At 41.1% G+C, this 15,526-nt stretch overlaps 1 protein-coding gene across 1 annotated transcript in view; it reads left to right on the forward strand.

The window, feature by feature from the left end:
- The window catches only part of LOC121963030 (fidgetin-like), a 43,110-nt gene that overhangs the window by 22,104 nt on the left and 5,480 nt on the right, over nucleotides 1-15,526 (forward strand). The gene's annotated exons all lie outside the window — the stretch shown is intronic.

Genomic DNA, 15,526 nt, shown 5'->3' on the forward strand with positions numbered 1-15,526 from the left:
ACATATAGACAGCTGAGTATACAGAGCCTTATTTTCTCTGTAAGTAAACACTGCATGTTTTTTATTACCTGCACAGCTGATAGGATCTTCCAGCAGCGGTTGTCATTTTAGCCTGTGAAATCAGCCGTCGGCGGATAAACTGAGACGCCTGTGTTCACCGTTCACAGCCTACAAGCGTGTTCGTCGCCTGTGAATGTGATTACAGCTATTGATCGATAGACAATGACACGACGCTGGTGGATGTCACCTGAGGAGAGAGTGTGCGCGCCAGCGAGACGGCGTGCACGTGTGTGTGGGTGAGTGAGGAAAAAACAGAAAGGAAGTGTGTGTCCATATGTTGGTGTGCTGGTCCATATGCTGGTGTGCGCATGTACATTCATACTGTACGCCCGCGTGTGTGTGCATGCATGTTCAACCCCAGATCCAGAGTGGTAATGTGAGATCAGACGTAGCCTGTTAGCCGGAGCCTTACATCTGCTGTCAGCCACTCGCTCTAACTCTGTTAAGGACGTTATTGATTGCTCATTATTACCCCGTTCCCTGAAAGATGAGCGTCCCCTATGATCACATTAAATCTCTCCTCTGTCCAATTCTCCTGAGATGCCTTCTGCTCATCGGTGCCCATCAAATTTCTCCTCCGAGATCTGATATCAAGCAGCCTGACGTTTTTTATCGCCTCTGGTTCTCTTTGCGTCTTGTTTGATTTACTCCAAATAACTGTCTTTTTTCTCTCTTTTTTTCCCCCCTCTTTTTTTTTTTCCACACGCAGTTTAGCTAATTGATGTCTTTAGTCTGTGTAATGGAAATCAGCAAACACGGATGAGCAACATTTGAAATTATGATTTGTTTTCTTTTTATTAGCGCGTCAGGTTTTCATGTTCACTTTGTGATCCGTGTTTATTGACTTGATAGCAAACAAGAGGAGCTGACAAGAGAGCCGTAATATGTACTTTATTTGTCAGAGTGGGGCTATTTTAGCTCTGTTCCATTTTATATAAAAAGCACCTCACTGTGAAAGGTGTGTCTTCGAACTATCATGTCAAAATTACACTCCGGCTGAAAACGAAGAAAATTTGCTTTTAGAATTTGCTTACAAATTCAAACGCCTCCCACTGTAAAGTTGCGTGCCCTTTCTTGTGCCTCACGTTGTCATTTTCGCTGACGATAAGCAGTTGTTGAAGGTGTCACGCGTCCGCCAGCCCCTGTAAAGTTTGGGACTGTTGAAATCCAGCCCTCAGTGAGAGGCCATCTCATCGGCCCCCGCCGTCCCCATGAATAATGCAGAGCTATCGACTGTGTCAGTTGAGCGCGAGGAGACGCGGCGGCAGCCAGCTTGATATTCAGCTGCTGAAGCTGACTGGATGCCCTCACTTTGAGACAAACTGCTGGCAGACTGCTCCGGCTTGAACAGACAGGACCTGAATCTGCTCATGTGAGATGAACGCCGTTGTGTTCTTGCTCAAGCGTCCCAAGGAAGTTTCTGCCGGAGTGGGCTGCAGATATGAGTGAAGCAAGTGTGTGTTCATAAATCTGTATACACGCGTTCTCAAATATTTGTATTGTATACCGTACCACATCCTCAGCCTGTATATGTGTGCTTATACCACCCTCTAAAAGTGTGTGTACGTGCGTCCTCCAGCCGGCAGCCTGCAGAGAGCTCTAGTGAGAATCTCCTGCCCCCTCGACACGACCAGTTCAGTCTCAATGCCACCGATCGATGCGCGTATTGATCCGCTGTTTGACTGTTTAGACAACCTGTGTGAATTCCAGCATAATGCGAGCCACAGTGGATTTAAAGACGCGCGCGGGCTGCACGTGCACACTGCGCTGTCATACCTGAGCGCTCGTTCCTCCTAACACCCGGGAGCTGCAGATACAGAGCACACGTGAGCTCAGATGGAGAGTAAGCAGCTGCAGGACGAGTCTGACAGCCTGTTGAGGCGTCCTGATGACTCAGTGTGGGCTGGAGCTCGTAGAGTTTAAAACCAACTGCATGACCTTAAGCGACACGTCCTCTATTCCCCTCTCACCTGTCCTGTCAGTCACATCTACATCCTGTATATCTGCTGCCACTCAAGGTCAAAAGAGTGACGTTAATATAAATGAGTTTATTCCCAACTCATTGTGGACAAATTATTGTGTAGATAAATCACCTTTTTAATGCACAAAACCTCCCCTTCTGATTTTATTCAGTTTAAATGCGATGAGACTTCACACTTTCCCTATTTTTTGGGACAGTGAGATCGCGTGAGTTGGCAGATCTTGCCAGAATCTATAGGACGTGTGCAGGATTTGACACTTCAAACATGCACCGTGAAGGATCCTGTGAGTTCACAGGCTGGGGGTAGAGGTTATCCCAGCCAGGGCCTCTTTGGTAATCCACATACACACTCTCCGGGCGTGCACGCACACATGCACGCACACCTTCGCACGTGCGCCACTCACTGCGGGCGTTAATCTCCACCAACTGCTGTTGAACTCTAATCTTGCTTGCTTGCCAAGTGTTTCGCACACTGCAAAAATCCATCTTAACATGAGTGCTTTAATTTTGTCTTTTTATTTGTCAGCGCTTCTGATGAAATAACAGTTTAAAATGTCAGTTTATTTTCTCTATTTTTTTCTTTCTTATTTTATTAATTTTCTCACTTTTTTTAAGAAAAAAAAGATTTTAAGAATATTTTAAATCTTGTTTAAACTGACAGTTTTTGCAGTGTAGTTAGTATTTGGCACCGAGTTGGCCTGCTGTTGTCAGAAGTAGCAAACTATGGAGCCGTGGTCCAGTCTACTGTCTGACTGAGTGCACCCCCCTCCCCTCCAAACCACCCACACACACACACATAAGCACACACACTCACTCAGACACACACACACACAGCCCAGTGCAGACAGACATAAATGCATCCACAGATGGTGACACTCTGGCAGTCACTCCTGGGCTGTCTGTCTACGTGCCAGCGATGATAACACACACACACATACACACACAGACATATGCACACACATACACACAGCCTGGCGGCAACAAACACGGTGATGCATCATTGAGCATCGGCTGGTTTTTCTCTAACTGCTGAGGGGAAATCAGTGTGGTGTTAAGTAACCATTCATGTGGAGCCGAGACCACACACAAACAAACATTGCACCTACACTTCTTAAAATACATTTACCTCGGCAGAATAATATAATATGATTGAATAACATGAAAGTTCTCCCTCAGACACGACTTGTATTATTGAAGCTTTTTCCACAAGTGGGATCATTGATATGTTAATACACTCCAGTATCACTATTTAATTCCCGTGACAAATATCTCTTGTGCGCTTTCAAACTCTTACTTGGATTGTGATATATTCATTTGTTGATGCATTGTTAATGTTTCCACTCTGGACCGGAGTATGCTGTGTAGGTAATCGCCCACTCTGGGGCTGCGGCGCCGCTGTTTGTGATGTGGATCTTCCTGAGGATTGTATTTGAATAATGAGGGAGGCTGGAGCGTTCTCTTGTGCAGAGTGTCTCGGAGCTGCTGCAGTAAATGACCTCTGAATAGTTGTTTTGGATTAGCCATCAAAGTCTTCTCTCGAAGTGGCCAATAGATAGGTACTTCCAGAAATGAGTCACTTGAAAATGATCATTGCCGCCGTTGCCGTATAAGATAATGGATAACCATTACACTCCATTTTCCCCAGCTCCTCACCCACACAACGCCTGCTCTTGAAATATGATGCATCCACTGTGCTTAGTGAGCACTTAATGTCCAAAAGCACCGTGTTTGTTGAGATTTACAACTGCGCCGGCAGGAGGGGGGTAGAAGAAAGAGTGCGTCGTCGGCGTATAATGTTGTTCACTCAATAATTATCTCATTTTATTTACGAAGACAGACAGCTTTAGACGAGGTTAGAGGCTTCCTCTCTATTATCTCCACCTGCCACCCCTCTCCTGCAGCTCCCCCTCCCCCCTCCCCCTCCACGCCTGGCCCTAAATGACGTCCTTCATGTCGAGGACTTTCCAAAGTTTCCATCGAGGAGAATTTGCGTCCTCAACACTGCTTGTATGGAAAGGAGTGGAGGGGGAGAAAAAAAAGTTACACCACAGCTTTCTTGCATTGGGAGCCGGATCGATGTCATTTCTAAAAGGATTAGGCCTCCTCTCAGAAATCTATTTTAATTACTGAACACACAGGTAAACAAAGTGGTGGTGGTTCACAGGTATAGATCTAAGCGTCAGAGGAGTATTGATAGCATGTGGCCCATGTTAACCTCTGGGGCGCTCTGAGAGACCCCGCGCCTCAGGTAGATGCACATCAGCGGCAGCCTCGGAGCTGTTTGGAGGGAATGTAGATGTGGAGCTGCTCCTGCTGTCACCTGACAAACACTGCAGACGTGGACAGTGGAGCTTTAATTGACACCAGTGTGGGAGGATGTTCCTCTTACAACTTATTTACTTTACTTGTCTCACAAAGTCAGTAAAGTTGGTCTTCAGGGATACTTTGGGGATCAAGATATATAAAACGTATTGAATGCTTTTTCCCTTATAATGCGTTTGTTGCGTAATTAGTTGTTATTAATGGCTTTATTAAATGAATAAATTGTGCATCAATGCTTTGCAGATAAATCATATGAATTGATAACTAATACATCAACACAATAAAGTCATTAGTAATAATGTACAAACCTTAATGAAGAATGTGTTACGGGTTTGTTGTTAATAATGGTAATGTTAATAAATCATTAACAGGAATTAATGGGCATTAATAAAGGAATTAGTAACTTAATAAAGACTTCAGTAACTAACCCTTAATAACAACCCTTAGTAAAAAAATGCTTAGTAAAGGTGGCTCTATGAAAATATGTTGTTTCTAATGTTAATAAATAATTAATAGGAGGTGAAGAGTTAACTATTTCACCCTCATTAATGTTTGCTAAAGTATTCTTATTAAGGATTTAGAAGCTGTTGCTGATGGTTTAATTAAGTTCATGTATTATTCCCTAATGTGAATAGATCAGTAATAGAGGTGAATGATCATTGGTAAAAGATGCATTGAAGTGGTAAAGATTTAAGTATCTAACCCCTAATAATTATCTTGATGAAGTATGCTTAATAAGGGTTTATACGATTTATTAATAACTTTTTTGAGTTAAAATTATTTTTATGTTAATAGATACTTGGTGGGAATAAATGTGCTTTAAGATATGACTTATTAACGTAGTACAGACTTTAATAACTGACCCTTAGTAATAACCCTTAATAAAGTGCTTATTAAGGGGTTTATTGGTTGATTACAGGGGCTTTTTAAGTTGATATATTATTACTTGACTTTAATCTATCAGGAATTAATGGGCATTAAATTATCTGATAAGGTCAGAAAGAACTAACCCTAAATAAAGTATGCTTATTAAGGTTTTATAAGTTGTAATTAATGTCTTTATTAGGTTAATATGAAGTAATTGATTAATTAACCTAATATAACATTTATACAACATATAAACTTTATAAAAAGTATACCTTAGTAGGGGTTCTCCTCATGACTTCATCTGTCTGTAAAATAAATTGAAGCCAAAAGTAACAACTTGAAAATCCTTATTATAACATTTAGTTTACACTTGAAGTTGTTATTAAAGTGAATAACATATTTAGGTTTAGATATCAGTAATATGTATACATAGTAATATCTAACAACCTACACTTCCTTAACATTACATTAAGTGTGTATACTTTACTTTGTTACTGTCTTCATAAAGTCCGTGAATTGTTTATTAATATTTAAAGATCAGTAATATGAATTAATGAAAGATTTATTTATTTACTAAATCCAGAAGTAACAGCGTATTAATGCTTCATAAGACATACTTTGCTGAGTGTTTACACAGCACCTTGTTACTGTCTTTATAAAGATAAAAAAAAATGCTTATTAATGTTTATAGATAGATAGTTATAATGATAATTGACCTCAAATAGCCATTAGTAAGAACTCATAAAGATTCAACACACTGTGCTTCAGTAGAGGGTTATAAGTTGTGGCTTTATTAAGTTAATAAAATGTGAAGGCTTCATAGATTAAAAATAAGAAGAAAAGATTTATTGACTTAATAAAGCCATATATGACACCTTATGAACCCTTAATAAAGTGCAGTGCATTACAAGTTGTGGATAATGGCTTCAATGAGTTAATATATACTTGTTAATCCTTTATAGATCAGTAATAAGCCATTCAGTTCAGGTGAGGTTTGTTTTTTTCCCTCTCTGATGATTTATTTGTGGGATTTTCTCGGCACAGTGAGAGTCTTTACAGATGTTTTGTTCCCCAGATAAGAATGATCTGTTCGCCTCAGCGGACCTGATGTTCCTCTGCATGTTTGTGTCCCCTGCATGTGTCTGTCTTCATTCATGCCCGCGTGTGTGACCGTATGTGTGTGTGCGCTCGTATGTGTGTGTGTGTGCGCGCGGGGCTGTCTTTGAGGAAGGAACCCTGCGTCGAGCCGGGTGATTAGGCACGCTGCGCTAGTCACAGGAAATGGAGTAGCTGACGGACAGGCCGAGTGCATTATAGATGAATGCCATGCGTTAGCGGCTCCGAGCCCCCGCCGAATATCTCTCAATTTCCTCTCTGAATGACAAAAGAAGCCACGCACAATTTCCTTGATCCGGAGCATTTGTTTAACTGCGCCCTACCCATTTAACCCACCCATTCAATAGTCTGTCTAGTAAAAGGAAATTTAGACAGTGTCAATTTATACAGCTCTAAGGAAGATCTGATACTGGCTGGCAGGGGTGACCATGATATGCCTCTGGAATTTAGTCTGAGATTTATAGCAGTTAAATCTGATTCCTTCCTGCGAGCTAAATTTAGAGTCGTCATTAAACATACCCCTAATATTTTAACATCTTACATACCAGAATGAATTTCTCAAAGCCGCTTTTTTTTTTTTTTTTTTTAACTCATCCACAAAGGCATTTCAAAGTTTGATGGTCGGAGCAGCGAAAACTTATCACGAGGTCAAAGATCACGGATTACAATGAATATTTGATTTTTTTCACAAAACGCTGTCATTTGTCAAATATCCTTATATCGCAGCTCCAAGCTGTCATCTTTACAGCGATCTCTTTTCCCCCCGTACTGTCTTTGAGTTAGTGACAGCTCATCTCTCCCGGTCACTGCTCGCCGTCTAGACTTTGAACTCGCTCTGTTTACTCCCTTATCTGTTGTTGTTGTTGTTGTTATTGTCGTGGCTCTGCGACAGACTAGTTGTTGTAATGGTAAGCTGTGGCTGGGCTTGAATTGCTTTAAAGATGTGGATTCAGGCTTGTTGGTTATTTTCAGGGGGAACGTCTGGCTCGCAGAACAGTTGGAAGAGGATTTTAGCGTACACTTGTCTTTTTATATTACATCTTGACACAATTCTAAACAAATAAATGTGACTAATAATGAATGTTTGAAATTTTTGACACTTTTTCTGCTGCTCCGAAGAGGAAGCATTACACATAAACGCAGGGTTTGATTGCTGTGTATGTGTGTGTGTGTGTGTGTGTGTGTGTGTGTGTGTGACACCAGCTCATGACTAATTTCATAATTAATTGCCTTTTGGAGGACCTAATCACATTATTTGACTCTCAACTGTAGGTTGTGTGCCAATACAGCGTAGCCCGTGGCTTAGTCACAGTGTGCTGGACTCATTAACAAGGTGGTCCGGAGGTTGTCAAACACACAGAAGGCCTGCGCGCATGAGAATACACACACTCATGAAACAAAAGCTACATATTCAGGGTTTTTTTGTGTGTGTGTGTCTGTGTGTGAGCAAACACGTGCAGCGATTTAGAGGTTAAAAGATGCCCTCTGGTGTATTTGATAAGGATTTGAGTAACTGGTTAGATTTCCCCGGTGGTGTGTGAAAACAGGTCTCTTTTGATGAAGTTGTCATGCGGCTCCTTTTCCTCCTCCTACGTCGGATTTTTAAAAAAAATAAAAATATGACACGGTAGTTTGTTTTTGAAGGTCCTCGGTGTCTGTTTATGTTAGAGAGACAAAGAAGGGCACACATCTTGTCTCTGGTTGTGTGTGTGGGCATGTCAGCGTCGACATGTGTGCCGGCATCTCTTCTCTCCGCACATACACACATGGCTTAATTATGACGTTACCAAAATGGGCAGTTTGCTCTGACACCCCGCTTGCAGAATCACACAGCGGACAGACTTAAAAGAGCTCATTAGCTCTCTCTAAAGAGCTGTTTACTGCACATGCACGCACGCACAGTAATAGGCAGCTCTGTTGATGCAGATGGACGCCGAGTGTAATGAGAATGATTAGGCTTCTCTATGTGGAGGCTGGAGGAGGAGAAGAAGGAAAAAAAAAAAGGAGCGCTGGCAGACTTCAGAAGGTGGAGAAGATTTCTGTTGGATGTTGTTTCAGCTGAGTGCACGATCTCTCTCTCTCCCTCCTTTCTCTTTCTCAACACAAACACTTTTTTTCGCTCGCACACTTTTGCTGCATGTGTCCGTCCAAATGCTTTGCAAATTTCCCCTCAGGCCTTAAAAGCCTTAAAAGATTGTGGCGAAAATCAAATAACGGATGTGCTTTAAGTTTGCAGCTCCATCGAGGTGTTGTAACGAGAATGAATGAAAGGAAAGAATTCAGCTCTTTAGGAAAATGCGGACAACTCTTTATACTGCACGGCCCATGCATGTAAGCCTGTAACCCTGACGAAGGCTGTGGCAGCCAGAACACACTCATTTCAGAGTTGAAGCTCAGACAAATTGGACTCCACAGAATTCTTTTCACGTTTTAAACAAGAATAGAGCCTTGAAAGTTTTTTGGAGAAGAATGAATGGCGTTCAGGGTAATTTTTTTTTTGTAATTAACCCAAAGAAAAACTCTCTGATGGACATTTGTGCTGACTTTGATCCACGTGCAGTATCTTTGACAGCGAATTCAAGGACTTTACAATGACTTTCAAGGTCTTTCAAAGTGAGTAAAGGAGTGCAGTGAGTCAGGCTACCTTAAACATTGTCCTAGTTCACCCCGCCCATCCTGCACCACCACATTAAGCGACTTTGCTTTGCTCATTGCCCTTGGTTTACATCACATTGAATTAGAGGATACACACTGAACGATTCCAAAGTCAATCCTCCTCCATCCCTTTCATATGTTTTGGAGAAGGAGCAGCGAGTTCAAAGCGCTCAGTTCAAAGTATCTGTCCTCATTTGAATAACGTAGAGTAATCGCTATTACCTTATTTAAATAGTGCAAGTTATCATTTGGCCTTCATTTGCATTGCTGGGGTAATCACTGCGTCTCTGCATTAACCTCATTATAGAAGAGATGAAAGCCCTGATGGAGGCTGACACACTCTTTTATATATGTTATCTTTATTAATGATGGAATTAGAAAGATTCATGTTTCTTTAAATGGAAGACATATCACAGTTTGATGGAGTGTCAAACTATGTGGAGGGGAGAGAGCGTGCCATTCATAAAGCCAGTTTTAATTTTGTTTTTTTTTCCCCCCCCCCCCTTCCTCTCCTTCCTGGTCCGTTCTCCATCCTCACGTCTTTTTTATCTCCATGCATTTCTCTGTCCGCCTTCCTGCACAGAAAAGTTGAACCAGAGCCTGGCGCTTAAAATGACGGGGCGATTCATCATAACAGTGAAGACACACATCCACCTTAACATGTTATTATATTTTCGCTTGTTTTCAATGCAAGGCGGCCTCTGAAGAGATGTGTTAAATCAAGTGATTATCTGGAAACAATCTTATTGCAAAATGTAGCCTTTGGCCACAAAGTTGTTGCCAGATTGCATGTCACTGACAACGGGCAGACAACAGTCATTTCATTTCTTTAGCAGTTTATTTTTTTTTTATTTTATTTTGAGATTAAATGTCAAATTAATTTCTACAGTCTCATAATAGAGACACAGTGCCTTTGACAATGTTATGAACATGTCTCACATTATTTTGAAGAAGCTTGTGAGAGAAAATACACTTAATTTTCAAATGAAAATGTAAAACCAGGGGCAATCGTGACAATTTTTGGTTTTGATGTCCTTAATCAGAGGCATCTTAAAGTATTTGAGTACATTTTTTATGTGGGTAACTTGTATCTGTGTTTTGCTTTTTAACAGTCGTCAAATGGTTAACTGCAATGATCGGGTCACGATGTTGATATTAACACTAAAAGTAACCTCAAATGTTACAACTGCCCCCACAGTGATTATAAAAGCACATGGGGGTAACTGTAACAACACACATAATACCTTCATATAAATACCAAGGACAAAAATACATTCCCAAGAATACAAATACAGATAAAACAATTAAATATTCGTTATGATTAGTTCCAGTTTAACTAAAACAGTACGGTTTTCATATAATTATACCAACATTAAAAGAAACTTTGATAAGTATGAGTCTGTCAGCAGGCAGAGAGGGATTATCGTATCCTCATACAACGGTCTGGATGATATCCCACGTATTGACATTAGGAGGTAAGGTTTTAGGCAGGTTAGGTTACTGTGGTTAGGAAAAGAAACAACAAAGAGACGAACAACTTAAAAATGATTTAAAGTTCACTTAAAGTTTAAACGATTCTGAACACTGGTCTCCTGGGGAAAGTCTTGTGTTTTTTGACCCATCCAATGCCCAAAACTGCCTCCATAAGAGACAGCTTCCTTCTTTCTTCCCATCAGCACATGGGTCACATGATCTCCGCCTTCCCTCAGACATTCAGGTTGCCTCATCAAAAAGCCCAGTGGGATTTTTCCATTGGATTTTGGATCTTTGCACAAAATAAGCTCTGTAAACAAACATTTATACTCGTTTTGTTAAGCAAGGTAGTCTTCACAAATGAACGCAACTTTCAAAATTTTTGAAGCCTAAATGCAATCGCCAGAAGTAAAAAGCTAATGTTTGGCTAAAACCAACTACACTACGGTTGTGTCGCCTCAACTATGAGGCTATAAAGTTATGTTCGGCATGATGTGATAACGTTCTGTAGTCTCATTTAACCATTTGTTCGCAACCACCTTTTTTAAGACATAAAAGCTTCAAAGTTCACAAATGGGGCTTTTACTGGCGTATTTTATGCTGTAAAATAAAACGTCAAAGTCTCTTTAGCTGGGCATCTTTATGCAGTTATTATTGGCGCATGATCACGAGCGATATGTGCATATTTTGATGCAATAGTTTTCATAGAAATTGACAAACCGTGCATTAAAACAGCCTGCACAACCCTTACGAGTTTCAAAACAAGTTTAGCTGTGTTTTTTTCTCAATAATAACTTGTTTAAGCTTCTACCTCATTTATACAGGAAAGCTAACTGAATAACCAATATGTCAGATCATCAAAATGTACATTTATTCAATTACAAATGATTGCTAAGGGGAAAAACATCAGTAAATTTGCCTTTAGCTGTGACTAGTGGTGGCTTGCTCTTAACCAGCTTTATCGGACATTTTGCATTAGCTGTAAAATTTCTACTGTGTCACAAAGTATTGAAGTGCAATGACATATTCTAGAGTTCAGGTAATACTAATGTCAGGCAATAACTACAATATACAGAATTACAGTAACTACACAGCCAGCGTGAAGGTGAAGTACTTGGACAACGTTGTTGTGGTACTTTGCTCACCAGTGATGGTCAATACTTGTATTATTGACTGGAAGGTTACTTAATGCCCCATTAAATGACATTTGAAGGTGGATATTTCTGCAGCAGAATCCAGAGACACATGGTAGACTGACCCCGGGCAGTTTCACAGCAGGCGTGTGAGTCTGCAAACCTCCAAGTCCAGAGACTGTGAAAAGACGTGCAGTGAAGGCAAACACACTGATATCAGAAGGAGACATGGCTGAATCTGGCTTCGAGCCTTTGCCACGGGTCTCCTGATCTCTCCTCACTCTCCTCAGCTGCATATTATCTATTAATGAGCTAATGTAGAAATAATAGAGATTTCATGGGCGCTGCCAAACCGGCATTTTGCTTCTGGCTACAGATCAAACGTGTAGCTTGAGAATACAATGCTGAGAACTTTAAAAGCCCTTAAACATTGTTTGATTTACTCTGCTGCCATGAGGCAACAGTTCAATCAGGATATTATTTTATTTATGGGTTTTTTTTTGTTCATACTGTGGTGGGATTACATGGTATATTAGGGATAACAGAAAGAACAAAATGTGCCCGCCAGTTATCAGGTAGTATTGTTATATTGATGAAATGACAAACTACATCCTCTTTTTGATTAAAAAAAAAAACACAGCAATGTAATACAGGCCATAGCCATGGAGTCAATGTGAATATTGTTCCACTATGTTGTATTATTAATCATGATTAAGTACAGGTTACTTTTAGAATATGCAGTAATTGAGAGCTACTTCTGTCTACTTAAATTACACGTGAAGTGCAACATCAATGATTGTCACTTTATTTGACAAATATAACGTTATAAAGACAGTAACGTCAGCTGGATATGCCCTTGAGCTGTTTTCTGGTGGACTACGACAACACCACCATGACAAACCACATGCAGAACTGCAGTACACTGTAATACCAGAACCGGTAAAAGGCTACTAACAGATGCAGTTTGGTTCATTTAGGGATTGTACTTTATTTATCAGAATAGGGGTGTGGCTGGGGTAAGACTTTTTGTACAAATATTTTTCCTTAAGCTTCCCTGAGTGATGGGGGGAGAAATGCATGAACCTCCCTTCATCATAAATGACTATATTTTACATTTTCTTGCTATAAAAAATGGTGTGATTGTGAAGATTATGGAAGGAAACATGCTTTTCAAACCCCTTTGTGGGTCTAAGGATAATTAAAATGAATTGAAAATACAGCCATTTAGGGTTGAGTGTCCTGCCCTTAAACCAAATCAAAAAACATAAAAAATTTAAAAAGAAGTGCCTCCCCCATTTTCCAACACCTCCTCCCCTCTCATAAATAAGCAACAGTCCCTTAGAATTATGGGTGGTTATCACCAGAAGCCCCACAATATCTTTTTATCATGATACTTATATATATAGTTGCAATGCAATATTATTGCAATTTTAAATGCTGAGTATTGTGATAATATAAGTTGCAGTTTAATTTTAAAAAATTAACTAAATCATGTCTCCAAAGGTAAAAAGTGCCAATATCTGTTTTATCTCATAAGATAAAGTTTCTCACTTCGATGGTTGTTATTGTAGCAATATGTATCTCTATTGATTTGATAGGCAATGAAAAGTTTAATTTGTATTTGCAGTATTAATACGTTTTTATAATTTACAAAAAAAAAATACTTGGGTTCTGTGTATCAAAACAAAATTGCCATAAAATATCACAGCTGTATGGACATTTTCCTCCACCCCTCCATAGTATTTCCATTTGCAACATTCAGACAGCAGTGTGTGGTTGCCTGTTGTAGAGGTGCAATTTCTTTTGTTTATGTTTTTTAGCAGTTTAATGGTGTGTGTGTGTGTGTGTGTGTGTGTGTGTCCCAATATATATTATAATTACAGCCTTGAACATGATGTGGTCTACAAACCAGGCTGTTAAAGAAGGACTGTTGTGAATCCTGTGTTTGGCCTAAAGCCTCATTTCCTCTCATTTTGTCCAGTTCTACAGACTGGTAATTCTCTCCTTGAAATACTGCCCTTTTATAGCGCCGCTTCCACTTAATATATTCTCAATATTAAAGGAGCCTCCCAGCTAATACAAAACTTTCCTCGGCTCAGCTCTTTGTCTGAGGCGTTCCCTGCTCGGTACACTGGGAGGGTGACAGGCTTGCCAGCCCCTGCTAGACTCCCCTCGGCTAAAATGTTGTAAATTAACACAATTAGCAGATCGCCATTCTGCTAATTAGCCACTGGCGTCTGCCGAGAGATGGCTAGAGAGGAGAATCAGAGAGGAAATAGGAGTCTGGGGATTCCCCCCTCCCTCTCTGTGTTGTTACCAAACAAACACGGGGCCTCGGAAAAAGAGAGCAAGAGAGTGTGAACGTGTGTGTGTTTGCTTTTTTCGTGTGTCTGTGTTTGCAGTAAATGGATGGGAGGAAGGGAAGATTTGCTCCTCCGTGAATGGATTTTATTGTGCATGCCTGCTTTACTCACACTAGCACAAAAACACACACATAAACCAATTCCGAAGCAGGCATTGCTCACCAGACCCCCGACTGTGGATCTCTACATGCAACCGCAGCCAGTCAATAAGTCGGAGGAAGCAGCCTAAATGACACCGATATTATCCTTTATTTGTGTGCACTAAGTCAAATCAAACGGGGTTCAATCTGCCGTGCGGCTGCTGTGATTACGCCGCGTCCAGCCTTTGATAGCGCCACGGCTTTGATAGTGAGACAACGATGGAGTCGCTGTGTGACTGTCAGTGTTTGCAGATGGCATTGGCTGGGATTAAAGGAAACAGTGGCTCTCCAGCCTCCCGAGGCAATAAAGGGGAGAGCCAGGTGAGTGTGTCTGAGATGAGATGGAGCAAGAAAGGAGGGAGGGGAGGAGGCAAAGCAAGCACAGAGGGAGTAAATAAGAGAAGGGGTGGCCGCGGAGAGAGAGAATGAAAAGGAGAGATATATATCGAAATAGATGGAGTCAGAATAAAAGGAGGTAAAGAGAAATAAAGAAGCAGGAGAGGAGGTGGAAAATGGACGACAAAAAAAAAAGGGAGGCGGCAGGGAGGCATGAAGAAGAGAGGCAGACAGAAAGGTAAAGAGAACGGAGGAGAGAGAGGAGGTCAAGGTGGAGCTGTGCAGACAGGAACTAAGCTTGAGACACAATGTGTTGTAATTCATTGCTCGCTACAGCTCCTGTGTGCGTGCCTGTGTTTGTCCGTCTGGGTCAGTGGATGTGAGCTCGTGTGTGTGCACGTGCACGCCAGCACGCCTGAGTGCAGGCATAGATAGTTTTTTTTAAACGCCTGTGTGTCTGAGCACGGGGCTGTGTGTGTGTATGTGTGTGTTGGATGAAAGCACGGTGAGCAGAGGGGGGTGGATGTGTACGAGTGTGTGTGTTGCTTTGTGGTACTCGGCGAGGCGCATTTTCAAACCCATCTCCAGCCACCTCAGATGAGCCGGGGATTATAGAGTGACCCTCAATGCCTCTGTCTTATTGGACTGGCCAGGGTGCATTAGGCGGCCGTAACCAGCCATCCCTCTGTACCGCACTATACCTGCCGACACACACTCTGTCCTTCTTATGATCTGGAGAAATTAAAGGCATAGTTTGGATTTTTTGAAGTAGGGTTGTACTGGGTACTTAAACATAGTGGGTGTATTACACACAGTGGATGTCAGTCTGCACGCCCCCAGTTTGGAGAAGCAAGCTGGAGTACTGACACGGAAGCTAAGCAATGTACTGCTGTGGATGGGGGCCAGCATAAAATGATACTTAAACCACCTAAAAAATCGATATCAGTTTAATTGTAAGCTATATTGAGTGTAATATAACCGCTTTACCTTTCAGTCAGACAGCCCGTTATGACAAGGAACCTATTAAACCTTTGAAACCCGAGCAAATTGTTTTATAAAATACCTAAAAAAAAAACCAAA

Source organism: Plectropomus leopardus, chromosome 24, assembly GCF_008729295.1.
Source record: "Plectropomus leopardus isolate mb chromosome 24, YSFRI_Pleo_2.0, whole genome shotgun sequence".
NCBI lineage: Eukaryota > Metazoa > Chordata > Actinopteri > Perciformes > Serranidae > Plectropomus > Plectropomus leopardus.